At 41.0% G+C, this 12,324-nt stretch overlaps 1 pseudogene; it reads right to left on the reverse strand.

The window, feature by feature from the left end:
• Positions 1-6,770: 6,770 nt before the first annotated feature.
• Positions 6,771-11,250, reverse strand: LOC118550515 (SREBP regulating gene protein pseudogene; annotated as a pseudogene).
• Positions 11,251-12,324: the final 1,074 nt, after the last annotated feature.

Consider the following 12,324-nt stretch of genomic DNA (forward strand, 5'->3'; position numbering starts at 1 on the left):
TATTGTTGATTTGGGGGGGGTTGGTCTCTGTGCCTCCTGGACTTGAATGCCTGTTGCCTTCCCCAGATTAGGGAAGTTCTCTCAGCTATAATTTGTTCAAATAAACCTTCTGTCTCTTTCTCCCACTCCTCATCTTCTGGGACCCCTATAATATGGATATTATTTCCCTTTATGGAATTGCTGAATTCTCTAAGTCTCTCTTCATGATCTAATAGTTTTCTTTCTCTCTTCTTTTCGGCTTCCTTATTTTCCATCATTTTATCTTCTATATCATTGATCCACTCCTCTGCTTTGTTCATCCTCATCTATCTGGCCTCCACTTGGGACTGCATCTCAGTAATAGCATTTTAAATTTCAGCCTGACTAGAATTTAGTCCTTTTATCTCTACAGTAAGGGATTTTTTAGAGTTTCCTAGGCTTTTTTCAAGCCCAGTCAGTATCTTTATAATCATTTTAAATTCTAGTTCAGACATCTTATATCCACACCTCCTACCTTCCAAATTGTAGTCGCTTTTCTACTTGTAGACTTGCAGCATTTCTTTTCTCAGCTCTCCGATTGATTTCTCAGGTGTTCAGAATGATTTGATAACTTCTAGTTGTATTCTAAGGATGAGACAAACTTAGGGTCCCCCTACTCCTCTGTCATCTTAATTCATCCTCCTCTTTTTTTTAAAAAAAAGATTTATTTATTTATTTGAGAGAGAGAGAGGGAGTGTGCCAGCCTTGAGGGAAGGAGCAGAGGGAGAAGGAGAGAGAAATTCAAGCAGACTCCATGCTGGGCACAGAGCCCAATGTGGGGCTCCATTCCATAACCCTAAGATCAGGACCTGAGCCAAAACCAAGAGTCAGATGCTCAACTGACTGTGCCACCCAGGCACCCCTAGAGTTGACTCTTAAATACATAAAAAGATTTTGAAATTTATTCATAATAGAATAAAAACTATGAGAATTAAAACTATACAGAGATATCATTTCTCATCTATCAGACTGGCAATAATTCAAAAGCTTGGCAACATACTCTGTTGGCGAGGCTGTGGGGAAATAAGCACTGTCATACAATGCCAGTAGGAATACAAAGTGATACAACCCCTGGTGAAGGAAATTGGGCAATACATAACAATAATAATTATGTATTTACCCAGGAAAACCACTTCTAGGAAACTACCTTGAAAGTAAGCCACTACAGGGGTGCCTGGGTGGCTCAATCGTTAAGCGTCTGCCTTCGGCTCAGGTCATGATCCCAGGGTCCTGGGATCGAGCCCCGCATCAAGCTCCCTGCTCCGCGGGTAGCCCGCTTCTCCCTCTTCCACTCCCCTGCTTGTGTTTTCCTCTCTCACTGTGTCTCTCTCTGTCAAATAAATAAAATCTTTAAAAACAAACAAAAAAAAGAAGGTAAACCACCACAAATATGAAAGAATGCACGTACAATATTCTTCATTACAATATTACTTGTAATAGTAAGATAGTGGAAACAACCCAAACAGCCACTAATAAATTAAACTGTGGTATAGTTATATGATGGAGTACTATAGGTCACAACAAGAAATATGAAATATTTCTATAAACTGATATGGAGTGATTTCCAGGATTATATTATTAAGTGGAAAAAAATGAAGTGTAAAAAATAAGAGAACATAACAATATACATATTACATATATATATATACATATATATATATATATATATATATATATGCATGCTTATTTTTGAAAAAAAAAGGGAACACAGGAAGGATAAAACAAAGACTAATGAAAATATCTGCTTCTGGAGATGGTGGGAACAGAGTAAAGGGAAGGGAAGTGAGTGGCACTTCTTTGAGTATACTTTTTTATATTGTTCTGACTTTTGAACCAAGTAAAAGTCCATCCATAAAACAATTTAATAAAATGTAATAAAAAGATTTTAAAAATCAAAACTAAAATCAAATATAAAAAGAAGCACATGAATCTCTATCTGGTTATTATCAAGATTTCTTGGCATTCCCTTTATGTCCTTAGAATATATCTCACTAAGGATGTACAGAGGACTGGCTTCAAAGTTATTTGAATTACTCTGTTCTGTACTATACATTGTACCATGATTTCACATCCTTGGTGTCCTTAATACTAAAGGAAAAGGGAGACTGCAAAACATTTAAAGTGTACTTCATAGATTTATGATTGGTATTAATATTAAAATTGTGGTTCTAAAGCTATTTTATGTATACAGTAGTGTAGGATGCAGCGAGAAGTAAATATGTGAATGCTATTAGGAACCAAGATTTTCACAGTGGTCATGTAGAAATGTTCTTGATCTTAGAAAATGCCCATTGAGGGACGCCTGGGTGGCTCAGTCAGTTGACTCTTGATTTCAGCTCAGGTCATGATCTCAGGGTCATGAGATCAAGTGCTGAGTCAGGCTCTGCACTCAGTGTGTGGAGTCTGCTTGGGATTCTCTCCCTTTCGCTCTGCCCCTTGCCCAGCGTGCACTCTCTCTAAAATGAATAAATAAAATTCTTAAAAAAAAAAAAAAAGGAGATGCTTATTGAAGTTTTTCCAGTGAAGTTTCATGATGTCTGCAACTTTCTTTTAAATGATTCAGGAAAGGAGCGCCTGGGTAGCTCAGTCATTGAGCGTCTGCCTTCGGCTCAGGTCATGATCCCAGGGTCCTGGGATCGAGCCCCGCGTCAGGCTCTCTGCTCTGCGGGAAGCCTGCTTCTCCATCTCCCACTCCCCCTGCTTGTGTTCCCTCTCTGGCTCTCTCTCTGTCAAATAAATACAATCTTAAAAAAAAAAATGATTCAGGAAAAAAGCATGTGAGAAACATAAAGCAAAGGGAGCAAAAATATGAGCAATTGATGAGTCTAGCTGAAGAACAGTGATCTTTGTATAATTCTCATTTTTTCAATTTTTCTTAAGTTCAAAATTCCAATAAAAAATTTTAGAGTAAGTGATATACCTTACTTGGCATTTTATAAAACACGTTTTGGTATTAACTCTAATCAGAAACACATCATTTATATCGATAAAAATAAGCTAGATTTTTGCTTCAGTAAGAATCAGCAGCAAAAATATCAAGGTCTTAGAAAATCAAAGGTTTATTTCTTGCTCATGCTATCTACCCATCACAGTCAACACAGTCTGGTGCAAGAGGAGAAAGAGAGCTGTGGAAGGTCTCTTTCAAATAATGACATGCCTGACTAGAAATGACACGCGTAACTGTTTAATCAAATGATCCAACTCACCCCTAAGGGGAATAAAAGATTGGGAAATATCTGATGAGCAGTATTAATGATTATCACCTCGCTCATTCACTATGTTTTATGCCACAGTAAACATTGATAAATGTGAGAAGTTAATATAATGTAGTGATTAAGAACACAGATTCTGCAGCCAGATAACTAGTTACTAACTCAATCACTTGCCAGCTAATCTTGGGCAAGTTACTTAATCTCTTTGTGCCTCAGTTTCTTCAAGTATAAAAATTGGGTCTAATAATAAGTAACCAGGGAAAGATTGTGTGAGTTAACATAGTTAAAGCATTTAGAACAATGGCTGGCCTATCACTATCACCAACAGCATTATTATTTTATAGTATGAAACTTAGGATAATGCATTAAAGAAATTTCTCAATGTCCCTCCCCCAAATCAAGCAGTACAAAGATTTACAGTGAAAAGTGAGTTTCTCTCTCACATCAGAGCCTTATCAACCAGTTTTTCTCCCCAGATATGACTGTTACTGGCTGTGGCACTTAGGAATTTATTGCCTTCCAGCCCCCAATCTCCTCTTCGTTTCTCTGTTCTGATAAATGAAGCAGCTTTCCTTGCCCCCTGCCACAATGTTCAGCTTTGGCAGTAGAGGACACTGGTGGGACTCTGGAGGAAAGATGGGCTTCTCTTCCCGGTTCTGGTGGGCTTTCTGTTCTTGTGCCTGTGGTGCTAGGCAGGTATGTGGGAAACGCAATGATGGTGGGGGCCCAGCTGGCTTCCCCAGGGCCAACTCAGCAACACTCCTGTAAGCAATTCCTGGCAGGTTTCCACTGTGACCAACCGGTGGCCCAGCCAGCTTCCCATCAAGTTCAACAGCACTCTCCATGGCAGTTTCCCAGAGAATTCCATCAGCACCCCCCAGCAAGTGATTTCTTTCCCACCAGTCTCAGACTACTGGTTCCTCACTGGAGGTATTTCCAGCTTGTCATTCCTCGCCTGTCAACTGTGGACCAGCTCTGACTTGAGGCAACCCAGTAAAATGCTACACCATGGTGGGACCTCTCCCTCTCCAAGGAGATCTGGGTCCAGGCTTGAGGCTCTACCTTTCAAGTTCATTCCTTTCTTGGGTACTTTTTCTCAGCCCTAAAGTATTCTTCAGAGTTTTCTCATTCTCGCTCAGTAAATTCTCTGTAAAAAACCACCTTTTTTTTTTTCAGGAACGATTTTGTGATTTATTCAGAAAATTGGCTTCCAGATCACTGTGGACAAGACCCAACTTGGCTAGAAAATGCAATCCCTTGGCAGAGCCACACAGACAGCTCAGCTGGCTAAATTTTATTCTCAGAAAGGACCAGAGACGAAAATGCTCTGGTTTCCCTAAAGTCCTGTTTTAGCAGCCAGGAAGGTGTAACTCTCATATTGAAAAGCAAGTAGTTTCAAGAAAAACTTCCATTATTGTGTAGTCTTATAATGTATGCAATTGTGTCATGCAAATTCAATTGTAGGCACTCAGCAGAATAGTAAAAATAACAATAATAGCAAAATGATGGGAGAAAAGAGAGGACAAATGAACATTAAGTGCCAAGCAGGCTTTCACCTGCCATTCTTCTCCCAGTGTGGAACTGGAGTCCATTCAGTCTCCTCCGCTCCTGAGTGCCTCTCTGCCCCAAGCATGAGTCTACTGCTTAAATATCTACTATTTTCATACAATATGGCCTCTAAACTCTGGCCAACTTCTTCATCCGGTGCTCAACCGAACAATCAACAACCTTCCCCAACACTGTAGGCTACCTGGCTGCACTGGACTGACAGAAAACACAACAGTCTCAATTTAATGTCTCTCCAAGGGTTTTCATGGGTCATTTCTGACCATAGTAATGTGTGTTCTTCCCCGGGGTTCCAGTAACTATAGAGTTGCCCTACCACATCAGATATGACTTCCCTGGAGTCTCAGAGCTGACTAGAATCTGGTTTTGTCCATATTGTCAAGGCATATATTTTCTGAAAGCCAGGACTGATCCTACGACTGGGTTCAGTAGGGGCTATCAAGGAGATAAGATTAAAGGAAAGTCAATCAACCATGCTACACCTCGTTTCCTATTTCCTTCACACACACCCACCTACCCCCCCATAAAAAAAAAAAAGCCCTAGAGGAAACATTTTTAATCTGATTGTGCTACCTGAATGAGTTAGCCCTTTAATCCTCAGTAGACTAGCAAGATTCAGTTTATCCTCTTAGCCAACAGCCTGCTAAAGTTTAGGGATGGGGGTTCACAGATCCGGAAGGCTCAGCAGCCTGGGGAACACAGAACCAGTTCTCGCTCTCTCTCAGCTTTGTCCCCCCTGCATACAAATTCCCACTGTCCACAGAATGATGTCCAAACTCAACAGTCTTTGTCTACAGAACCAGGACGAGCTGAGCCTCCCAAGGCAGGATCTTGTTCTCACTCATCTGCAGGTCTGCCCACCTCTGAGCACAGATGCTGGCACATAAGCCAAATGGAGCTCAGTGAATGAATGGCAACTGTGTGAAAATGTAACTCATATAAAACAAAAGTACCAAATGTCCAAGTCTCTTCAGAGTCTCAAGTCAAAAAAAAAAAAAAAATTAACTGGAGAGCACTTTAAATCTTTGCCAAATTTCTCAAGGATCACCCCCCAAAAATTCAATTCATAATTTAAAACAAAACTTACAAACTCGTATCTCACCTCCATGGCAATTGGCCCCCAAATCTCTCTCAAATTACCCCCAATTTTCCGAACTTTTCTCATTCCCTTCCCATGTTCCTTTCCAGCTTCCATTCTTTCCTAGAAGTACAGGGTAACAAGTTAAAAACATGAGCTCCGGGGCTCATCTTGCTGGGTCAAATTTCTGTCATGTTTTAACTGAAGCAGGTACCTGGCATGTGGTATAGTACTCAATAAATCCAACTTGTTATTTAAATCCTACTGACTTCTCCAATATCCTTTTTTTTTTTTTTTTTTAACTTGGCCCCTTTTCCATTAATGCAAGACGAAATGTCTATTAGTTTTCCAGGGTTACCAAAACAAACTGCCACAAACTTGGTGGCTTAGCACAACAGGAATTTATTTTCTCACATCTCTGGAGGCCAGAAGTCCAAGGTCAAGGTGTTGGTAGGGCTGTGCTCCTTCCAGAGCTCTAGGGGGGCTTTGTTCTTTGCCTCTTCAAGCTCCTGGTGGCTGTCAGCATCCCTGGGTTTGTGGCTGCCTCTGTCTCCACAGGGCCTTCCTCTGTGTGTACCTCCTCTGTGTGTTTCATGGGAACTTTGTCATTGGATTTAGGGCCCACCCAGATAATCCAACGTGATCTCATTTCAAGATCCTGAACTTAATTCCATCTGCAAAGACACTTTTCTAAATAGCCTCACATTCACAGGTTCCAAGGGGTCGGGGTGTGAACGTATCCTTTTTGCGCAGCCACCATTCAACTCACTACGAAATGACCCCGGGTCCTTCTTTGCGTGGGCGGTGGGCGGGGAGAGGGCTGGATACGCCTGTAATTTAAACTTTTTCTTTTACCCTTGTCATGATGAACAGATCAAGTCCGCAGCCAGCATCAACTACTTGGGAACCTGGGATGAGGTCCTGCGCTTGGCCAAACACAATTCAAAGTGATCTCTGACGGCCACGAAGAGGTTCTGGAACACCATGGCTGCCCAGGTGAGGAAGCGCGCCAGGAGAAGTCGCTTGCTGGGGGGCCGGCAGCAGGACACGCAGTACTTGCAAGCGCTGCAGCAGCCGTCACAGCGGTACTGCTTTGTGCCAGGGACGTTGACGTCCCAGCGGCCATTCCCCAGCAAATCCTCCCTTTCACCAACGTATCCCAGCCTGTCGGTGACGAGGTGCTGCCCTTGAATGGCGCTCCGGCACCGGTGGCCAGGCCGGCCTGCTGTTGCCCAGCTGCAACTGCACTTTCCACAGAATGGGCTGGCCGTGGTCTCGAACCTAGAGGAGATTCTGATCTCTCCCTGCCCTCTCCTCCTGCTCGAAGGTGCTGAGGAGGAAGTAGACCAGCAAGAGCCGGAAGACCAGGGCGAGCAGCCACCGCTTCCAGAGGAGCCGGCGCCACAGCCTGGCGGCCATGTTCACGGCGCCCGCGAGTGTCGGGCGTGGCGGCGGGCTGTGCGGCGGGGCAGGCGCAGGCCCAGGCGGCAGGGCCTCTATGTGGCCAGCGGCCCCATCAGTTGTGGCGGGTGGTGGCCCAGCCAGTGTCCGGCAGCCACTAACTCGTCTTTATATTAAGCCTTCACTATTCAAATTATTGTGTAATTTCTGTCTCCTGATGGACCCTGACAGATAAAACAGCTTCTGGTCATAGTCTTCCAGAGATCTTCTATGGCTATGCGGTGTGTGTGTGTGTGTGTGTGTGATCTCTTTTGTTGTATAATTAGTAATATTCTGTACAATGTTGTTGGTTTTTTTAAATTCAACCATTGTTGCATACCAGCACACATAAATTTTTCTCGTTTTTAACTGTTACGTAGTATTCTCTTGTATAGATGTACCATAATTTATTTAACCAGTTTCCTATTAATGGAAAATTAGATTATTTCCACTCTTTTCTCCCCACAAATACTATAGTAGTATTCTTATTTGAGAGGTCCATATGCCCATGTGCAAGCCTATCTTATCTGAAAAATCACTTCCTGGAAAAGATTCTATCTTCTTGAATTCTCTCCAAAATATCTCCATGCTTACTGCTTCCACCATATTATAAGCATTCTTCATTTTAAAAAAAATTAGTGTTTTTTATTAATTGGAATTAAGAAAGCATTTTGCATACATTTTAATTATTTAAAAAACATGTAAAATCAGGGGTGCTTGGGTGGTTCTGTTGGTTAAGCCTCTGACTCTTGATTTTGGCCCAGGTCATGATCTCAGGGTCATGGGATCCAGCCCCATGTCTGGCTCTGTGCTCAGCACAGAGTCTGCTTGTCCCTCTCCCTCTGCTGCTCCATTAGCTCTCAATCTCTCTCACTCAAATAAATAAATTTTAAAAACCATGTAAAATCAGTGAAAAACACAACGCAAAGAAGATTATCATCAGATAGTTTGAGACAGGAATGCCCATGCATACACACACACACACACACACACACACACATACACACACACACAAGCTTTCTATGTTTCCAGAATATAAATTTCTTCTTGAGAATCCATTATATACTTTTTAAAGTTAATAACATTTTCCTCACACTTGTGCCAAGTTGGCTGCTAAAGTAGTAACATAAAAATAGATGAAAATATTTTAATATATTCTGAATTACTCCTAGATATAACTTGATTGATCATTTTATTCTTGCAACAGTTAACTGGCTGTATCAGGTGCTATCCTCTGACATTTCCACTTCTTGTATTAGTGTATCTGTTTTCTTGATTACCAAAACATCTTTTACTTTTCCTTCTCCTATTCTCTATCCATTCAGTCCTCATGTCCTGTTATTCTTTTTCTTTTGTTTGAAGGGAGGTATATTGAGATATCCAATTTCTATACAGTGAAACTCACCCTTTGTAGGTGCATAGCTTTGATAAATGTGTGCAGCTCTGTAGCCACCACCATGATAAAAATATTATATAAAATATTTCCCCATCACCCCAGAAAGTTCCATGTGCCCTGTAGGCAAATCCTCCCCATACCCCAGCACCTGGTAACCACTGGTCCGATTTCTGTACCATTAGCTTTGTTTTTTTTCAGAATGTCATAGCCACGGAATCATACAGTATTTAGTTTGGCTTCTTTCACTTAGCATAAGGCTTTTGAAATTCATCCATGTTGTAGTATCAGTAGGTCATTCCTTTTTATTACACACTATTCTGTTTATGAATGTACACTTTATCCATTTACTAGTCAATACTTCCAATTTTGGTGATTATGAATAATGCTGCTCTAAACATTCTTGTCAAAGTCTTTGTGTGGACTAAGATTTTTGTTTTCTTGAGTAATTACCTAGGAGTGAAATTGCTGGTTTGTAGGGTATGTATATATTTAACTTTGTAAGAGACTGCCAAACTCTTTTCCAAAGCAGCTTATTTTGCATCCTCCCCAACATTTGGCCTTCTTTCTTTCTTTTTACTTTTAAAGCTTTATTTATTTATTTGAGAGAGAGAGAGCATGAGTGGGAGGGGCAGAGGGAGAGGGAGAAAGAATCTCAAGCACAGAACCCGACATGGGGCTCAATCTCATGACCCTGAGATCAGGACCTGAGCTGAAACTAAGAGTCAGACGCTTAACCAACTGCACCAACCAGGTGCCCTGGCCTTCTTTATTTCTGATGGGATGACTGCACTTGTCTCTGCAATGATCTCTTAGCTCCATGCCTTCCAAACTCTGATCCATCCCTCAAATGTGCCTCTAAAATGCCCTCCACTCTTAAGTGGTTCTGACTTCCTCAGGATAAGGTCCAAACTCTTCAGCCTGACACAAACAAGACTCTTCAAGCTCTGAGCTCCTTCCTCACCCACCCTCCCAACCACATTCCTTCCCACTCAGGCAGCTGGACACTGGCTCTAAGTTACAGACTGGGCCCCTTTTTCCTAACTCGGTACTTCTGTGTAGCCTAATGTGGTTGTTTCTATTATTTTCTATTCCCAGCATGAATACACTCTCTGAATTTTGGGTAGTGTTGGCATTTATGCAACTGAATATCTACCAGGGTATTTTTTTCTCCCACTATTTTTTAGGAAAATTTTCAAAAACTCAACAAAGTTGAAAAACTAGTGCAATGAACACCCAGATTCAATTCAACAATTGTTAACATTTTGTTATGTTTGACTCCTTTATCTATCTACCATAGATTCAATTCTTCTTCTCCTTCCCCTTCTCTTCCTGGTCCTCCTTCCTCTCCTTCTTTTCTTCTTCTGCTCCTCTTTCTTCTTTCCTCCTCCTCCTCCTTTTGCTAAACCATTTCAGATTTCAGATGTTTACTAAACCATTTGCTAAATACATTTCAAGTGTATGTATCTCCTAAAAATTAGAACAACCTCCTTCATAACTACACCATTACTTTACCTTAAGTAAATTTAAAATACCTAATATTGTCTAATACTCTTTGTATTCATAGTTTGCTATTGTCCTCAAAATATATTTCACCTCATTGTTTTCCAAGCCAAGATCCAATCAAGCTTCATACATTGCATTTATCTACCAGTGAATGTTTAACTTTGATTGAGTCACAGTTTGCCCAGCTACCTGCTTCTTCACCTTGATGACTCAGTTGTGTCCCTGCCTTAGCAAGAAATCTCCCATGAACCTCCAGCTCCATTCAAGTTCCCTGTGCCTTGCTGTGATTTCAAGAAGCCTATGCTTAAATCTATTGGGAGATTTGACATTTTGTATTACAAACCTGTTATTGAAATTTTCTATTTCCTCAATTAGATTCTGAGCATCTTGAGGGCAAAAAAATTGGCATTCTTTGCCTTCCTGCTAGATGGTAATCGTTCAATACATTTAAAGAATAAGTGATGGAATACCAGTTCCTTGGTCTCTCATTGGGAAGAGCTACAATAAATAAATAGACTCTGAGGGCTGGAGCCAGGATGAACAGGGAAAAGGGCAGGTAAGACAAAGGTTTGAGAGGCCATTCCAAATACAGAATGTTGCCTGGAGAGCTTTGAATATGAATTGTATATTCCATCCCCTCTCTCAGTAGGTGAAACACTAGATGTTTATGAATTAGAGATAAACGTAGAGTCTAGCAGCACCATAAACATTTTGGCCAGATAATTCTTGAGAAAGAATTATAAAGACAAAAATCAAGGCTACTGCAACCCAGTGGTCCATTTCTGTTTACACAGCTGTTCTACTGCTGCTTTCCTAATGTGTTTTTAAGGAAATATCCACTTCCGGTGGGTCCCTAGATTGGGCCTTGACGACCACTTTATGCCCATGGTCACTGGAGAAAATCGTAATTCAACCACTTTGAACTTCCAGGATGAAATTTCTCCCTGAATAGTAGCCTTTTCTGCTGTTAAATTTTCATCTTTGTGGCAAACTTTTCTTTTGGATAAACTTCTTTCAGATACTTCCTTCTTCTCCATTTCCCATCACCTGTGGGATTAATTCCAGGATCACACATTAACTTTGATTCCAAAGTGACTCAGAGGCTGCACACCAAGACTATTTTAGGTGGAGTGTTTCCTCCTGAGTCATCCTGTCCCCTGGTAGCAAGCATCCTGCGGATTTCCTCAGCTCTGCTGTTGAGAACAGGAAGCCAAGGCCAGAAGCAGCCAATAAGCACGGCAGCCCAGTGACTCTCCCTGGTTCCTGGAGGACTAGCAAGAAAATCCTGATTTAGTAAGAATTCATTGGCAAGAAAATTGGGAGTTTACTGGAGATAAATGGCTTCAGGAATCTTCTTTATGAGTACACCTATTTTTTTCAGGAGGCAGGTTAAAAAAGAGTCTTCTTAGAAATGAAATTAAGTAAATTTTTTTTCTTTTTTTTGCTTGTCTGGGGACACTTCATTAGATGTATTCATTAATGGGATCACCAAAATAAGGATATTACTCAACTCCCCTTTCCACAATTTTATCAGATTTTCCAGCCTGTCATATCCTCTTTATTTACTTCTGTCACCCTCACACTTACTGAACGGTCTTCCAAATGGCAGTTGGTCCTGTACCTCCCCAAGTCTTTGTAACTACCTGTGACATAAAAGTCGACTAAGACTGGGGAGTATTAGCCATGCATGTTGGCTTCCCTGACCCTATCTCCACAGTAGACAGCAGTCATATATCTAGCTAACCTATCTTGTTACCAGTGTGTCTTCAAAATAACACTACCAAGGAATCAGAATATCCACATTTGAAACCCATTTGCAATGAAGAAGAAGGGATTGATACATAAAAGTGTATCCGGCAAAGGCAGTTGAAGAGTCCAAAGAATATAAAAGTCTTGGACTTAACTTCTAGTTCTTGGGCAAGTTGAAAATTTCTTTTTCTTAGGTCCTTTTTTTTTCACATGCAAAATGAGATTAATAATGCTTTCACCTTAGTGTCATTGAATTCATTTTTTTGTTTGTTTGTTTTAATGTGTGAAAGCTTCTAGCACAGTTTCTAGCATGAAAAAAGACATCTAATGAGTATTAGATGTCAATTCATCATGATTACTTT

Source organism: Halichoerus grypus, chromosome 1 (genome assembly GCF_964656455.1).
Source record: "Halichoerus grypus chromosome 1, mHalGry1.hap1.1, whole genome shotgun sequence".
NCBI classification, from domain to species: Eukaryota; Metazoa; Chordata; class Mammalia; order Carnivora; family Phocidae; genus Halichoerus; species Halichoerus grypus.